We start from the raw sequence: 5,580 nt of genomic DNA on the forward strand, positions 1-5,580 counted from the left end.
AGATAAGATGAAGAGTGATGCTACATAACCAAGTAACTATAAATGTAAGTGCAGCAATACAGGCAAAAGGTACAGCCAAGAGCAATGCACAACTAAACTTCTTCAGTACCAACCTTATGGTAAGACTAAATATAGATCTGATGTGTAGAAAATGGAGGGCAAAGAAAAATAAGCTGCAGAGTGATGGTACATGAACAACTACCTGTCATTATAAGTACACTGATAAAGGACATCATGTACTTACAAGAACAATGCAGAGCTAAAAAAACATTGGCATTGGATATATTCTACACTAATGTAACCATTCATACAGATTAGATAATTTGGAGCGAACAATTGATAAGCAAGCTATCATGCATACTGCTGTCACATAATGAACCAGGTATGTATGCAAGTACAGTGATACAGGAAAACAGGTACTAACAAGAGCAAAGAAGCGGGCAGCATATTTGAGATATCATGTCGTTCTTGTCAAACCGGAATTCTTCTTCGAGCAGACTTCCTGCAAAAAAGATCCGTAAGGCACATGCGGAAAAGTAGAAGTTCAAATTTTCATGTGATTTCATAGACAGTACCTCATCCTGGGAACGAGACCAGTGCATAACAAGGTTTTTCCATTCAATGTCTTCTAAATTTAGCACAGGAGACTTCACCAGAAATTCGTTTATAGACTTGCTATCAAAGTGTGATTTCCTCAGGTAACACCGATACTGCTGCAATGCTTCCTTGAAAAGCACAAGCAAGCTTTGCTCGTCATGACTATCCAGATTGACCCTCGCCTAGTGTAACGCCCCGAGACCGATGTGCCAGGTGTCTTCCTGTTATTCGCTATTGTTGCCATGTCATTTGCTTGCGTGTTGCATCTTGTCATGTCATCATGTGCATTGCATCATCATGTTTTCAAAACTTGCATCCGTCCGGGTTCCCCCAGTTCCGTCCGTTGTCCGTTCTGAGCCCAACCACACTTGCACGCGCCCGCGGCAGGTCCGAAATAGTATTTTATAAGTGGCCGGAAGATGTTCTCAAAATGGGATGAAAGTTGACGTGTGGTCTTATTATAGTGTAGATAGACCACCTGTCAAGTTTCATCGCGTTTGGAGATCGTCTGTTGCCCCAACGGATAACTATAGCGGCAGTATAGCCGGTCTAACGTCAGACGTTTTCGGTCTCTGAAAACTGTTGCCGGACTTTCCCTCTATTTTCCTCCCTAGACCGTCGTCACATTTCCCTACACACCCTCATGCCCTACCTAACCCCTCTCGTCAGCCCGCGGCTCTCCTCGCACGCGCGTCCAAAAGCTGTCCCGAACCCGACTCGGACTGTCGCCACCGTTGTGTCCGGAACATCCCCAAACATCTACAAAACGTCACCGTTTTCTTATTTGGACTCCCTAGCTATTTTATTCGTGACCGTCCGATTTTGATCGGAGGCTCCAGATAGTCCCTAACCAAAAATCCAATACCATAAATAACCAGTCAAACACTAGCCTATCCTGTCCAATCCACCAATCCTCCTCCTCGCCGCCGCCACTCTCTTCATCAGGATCCTCCCAGAGCCATCCACCCATTCCTAGTCGATCCCGACCAACTCCCTCGTTTTCAGCACCGGTCCAACATTCTCCTCCCCTCGATCCACCCAATCCCGCAACCTCCTCCTCCCGAGAGCCCCGGCCAGAGTACCACCGAGCAGAGCATCGGCCGACCCCAGCGCCTCGTCTCTTCAAACGAACCAGGGACGAACGCCTCGTCGTGCGCCCCTGCTCTTTCTTCTCTTTCCCTCTCTTCCTCCCTGACCCTTTTCTCGTGCCCGTGTCCTGCAGGAGCTCATCGCGCGCCGACCGTCCCGAGCTCCAATCCGTGACTCCCCCTTGCCGGAGTTGAACCCAGGCACCTCCCCGCTACTCCCCGTGCCCTCGTTCCCAAGCTCCATCGAGAGGAGAGGAGCCCCCGCAAGCCACTGCTCCGCCGCTGCCCTCGTGCCCGTGCCTGAGCTCCTCCCGATCCAGATCGACCCCACCGCCTCACGTCGCTGCTCCGGCCACCAGGCCTCGCTGGAGCTCCGACCTCGTCGGCGATGAGTAGCCGCCGCCCTGTTTCCTCTCCTCCTCCCTCTGATTGTCTCTCCTGACCACCCACTCCCCTCTCCTGTTTCTCTCTGTCAGGGACTGAAGCATGGCCGCCACCCGTCCAAGGACGCCGCCGCCCCATGGATCCTTCTCCGCCTGGAGCTTGTTCACCTGCATCCGCCCCCTCCATCCAGATCCGCCGTCTCCGCCTCCCTTCCTTCGTCTCCGGCGAGCAGCCGTGCCGCTGCGGCTCTGCTTCCTGTCGAGTAGTAGCGAGCGCGTTAATCGACGAGTCCTGCCCGTGTTGACCGAGCCTTGACCCCCTCCCTTTGCTTCGCTCGCGCGGCCCAGCGCCTCCTCTTCGCCCGTTGACCCCAGCTCAAGCCGGCCCACTCCTCCACCGACTGTGCTTGGCTCGATGTGAGCAGCTCCTGTCCTTTCCTCTGATGGGCCAACTAGATTCGGCCCATGTTGTTTTTTCCTGCCAGGACGAATTTTCCTATTATCTAGAGAACTGCATATTTACAGTTTACCCCTCCATGTTCATGCATTAATAACACTTGAACCGTGCATCGATTTAAAATGGTTTAAATATGTAAAATGCTTAGTTTTTCATCTAGTTTCATAATATGCCACTTTCATCTATGTTTAAAATGTTTAAATTGATGTTTGCTTATATTTGCCTATTGCCATGTTAAAATGATTTAATTCATAACTAAATAACCGTAGCTCCATTTTTAACAAACTTTATATGTAAATGGGGTAGAAAATTGCCTAGTTTAACATGGTGCACTCATCTTGTATGTTTAACTACTATAAAATTGGGTATAGGGCAGAACAGCACCAAACCTAAAATATGCACATGAGGAGTTTCTGGACTTGTTGCTTGTTGTTCCGGCCTCATTTAAACTTGCCTAGATAGGTAGTTTTGTTGTGTTTCACCCCTTGCCATGTTAAGAACATTTAATATTGTTGGGTACATAATGAGATCGAACTAAATAACTTGTCGTCGTGTTTCGTCAATATGCAACTCGTTGCATATTGCTCTCCACTTAATTTTTAGGGTTGCTTGTGCATTTTGCCATGCCATGCTCCATTAAACCGGACATGCATCATAATTGTTTGTGCATCATGCCATGTCTATGTGTTGGTTGTTTACTATGTTGTTTGCTTCTTTCCGGTGTTGCTTCTTCGGGTTGGTTCCGATAACGTCGTGTTGTGAGGATTCGTTCGTCTACGCCCATTTGTCTTCTTCATGGACTTGTTCTTCTTCCTTGCGGGATTTCAGGCAAGATGACCATACCCTCGAAATCACTTCTATCTTTGCTTTCTAGATGCTCGCTCTTTTGCTATGCCTATGCTGCGATACCTACCACTTGCTTATCATGCCTCCTATATTGTTGAACCAAGCCTCTAACCCACCTTGTCCTAGCAAACCGTTGTTTGGCTATGTTACCGCTTTGCTCAGCCCCTCTTATAGCGTTGTTAGTTGCAGGTGAAGATTGAAGTTTGTTCCTTGTTGGAACATGGAGATGTTGTTCCTTGTTGGAACATGTTTACTTGTTGGGATATCACAATATATCTTATTTAATTAATGCATCTATATACTTGGTAAAGGGTGGAAGGCTCGGCCTTATGCCTGGTGTTTTGTTCTTGCCGCCCTAGTTTCCGTCATATCGGTGTTATGTTCCCGGATTTTGCGTTCCTTACGCGGTTGGGTAATAATGGGAACCCCTTGACAGTTCGCCTTAAGTAAAGCTCTTCCAGCAATGCCCAACATTGGTTTTACCATTTGCCACCTAGCCTTTTCTTTTCCCTTGGGAGTCGCGCTCCTGAGGGTCATCATTATTTTACCCCCCCGGGCCAGTGCTCCTCTGAGTGTTGGTCCAAACTAGAGTCCTGTGCAGCGCCCCCTCGAGGAAACTCGAGGTTTGGTTTTAGTTGTATGGAGCGCTCATCTGAGTGTGCCCTGAGAATGAGATATGTGCAACTCCTATCGAGATTTGTCGGCACATTCGGGCCGTGTTGCTGGTTTAGTTTTACCCTGTCGAAATGTCTTGTAGAACCGGGATACCGAGTCTGATCGGAACGTCTCGGGAGGAGGTCTATTCCTTCGTTGACCGTGAGAGCTTGTCATGGGCTAAGTTGGGACACCCCTACAGGGATTTGAACTTTCGAAAGCCGTGCCCGCGGTTATGGGCAGATGGGAATTTGTTAACGTCTGGTTGTAGAAAACCTGAAGTTGACCTTAATTAAAATACATCAACCGCGTGTGTAACCGTGATGGTCTCTTTCCGGCGGAGTCCGGGAAGTGAACACGGTGTTGGAGTTATGCTTGACGTAGGTTGTCTAGGATCACTTCTTGATCATACTTGTATCGACCGTGCTTTTCCTTCTCTTCTCGCTCTCATTTGCGTATGTTAGCCACCATATATGCTAGTCGCTTGCTGCAGCTCCACCTCATACCTTTACCTTACCCATAAGCTTAAATAGTCTTGACCGCGAGGGTGTGAGATTGTTGAGTCCCCGTGGCTCACAGATACTTCCAAAACCAGCTTGCAGGTGCCGATGAGTCCGTGCAGATGATGCAACCAAGCTCGGGAGGAGCTCGATGAAGATCTTGTCCTTTATGTTGTTTCGTTCTAGTTGATCAGTAGTGGAGCCCAGTTGGGGTCGATCGGGGACCTTGTCGCATTTGGGGTTCTTCTTTTATTTTGGTTCCGTAGTCGGACCTTGATTGTATCTGGTTGATGTAATGCTTTATTCATGTAATTGTGTGAAGTGGTGATTGTAAGCCAACTATGTATCTTTTCCCTTATGTATTACATGGGTTGTTTGCGAAGATTACCTCACTTGCGACATTGCTTTCAATGCGGTTATGCCTCTAAGTCGTGCTTCGACACGTGGGAGATATAGCCGCATTGAGGGCGTTACACCTAGTTACAACAATGTAATGTAAATCATTGATGTGTTCAATCAGCAGAAAACAGGAAGATAATAGCCATGAATAATAGCACTTACACGTAAGTTGGACATGAAGATGTGAAAATGGTGTTTGTCTTCACAATAATCTTCCCATGATGGGAATATATGCACGTAGTCCCTAACAACATTGAAAGCATTGTCTTTTAAACTGGGAATAAATGGAATGGGGTTCCAATCTGTAGGAATTGGCCGTCTCTGCAGTTGGGATAGGTCTTCGGCCGGTGGACTTGCTGTACTTTTTGCTGGAGTGGGATTTTTCTGTGGTACAGCTGGTGCTATGGCAAATGAAATCGGTATACCTTTTGCTGGAGTGCAGGTCCTGTGTGGTGTGGCTAGTGGTGTGGCCAGTGAAGTATGAGTACAGTCTACTGAAGTCGGTCCTACATTTTGTGTCACTGGTTGTACAACCAATATAAGTGGGGTGCTGTCTGATTTCTCCGATACCACCACGTTTTTCAAGGACTTTGCTGGTTCTCCTTCAGGTTCGGCAATCACCCTCTTCCTTTTTGATGTCTGATGCACAAGAACAA

Source organism: Triticum dicoccoides, chromosome 7A, assembly GCF_002162155.2.
Source record: "Triticum dicoccoides isolate Atlit2015 ecotype Zavitan chromosome 7A, WEW_v2.0, whole genome shotgun sequence".
In the NCBI taxonomy this organism is placed as follows: domain Eukaryota; kingdom Viridiplantae; phylum Streptophyta; class Magnoliopsida; order Poales; family Poaceae; genus Triticum; species Triticum dicoccoides.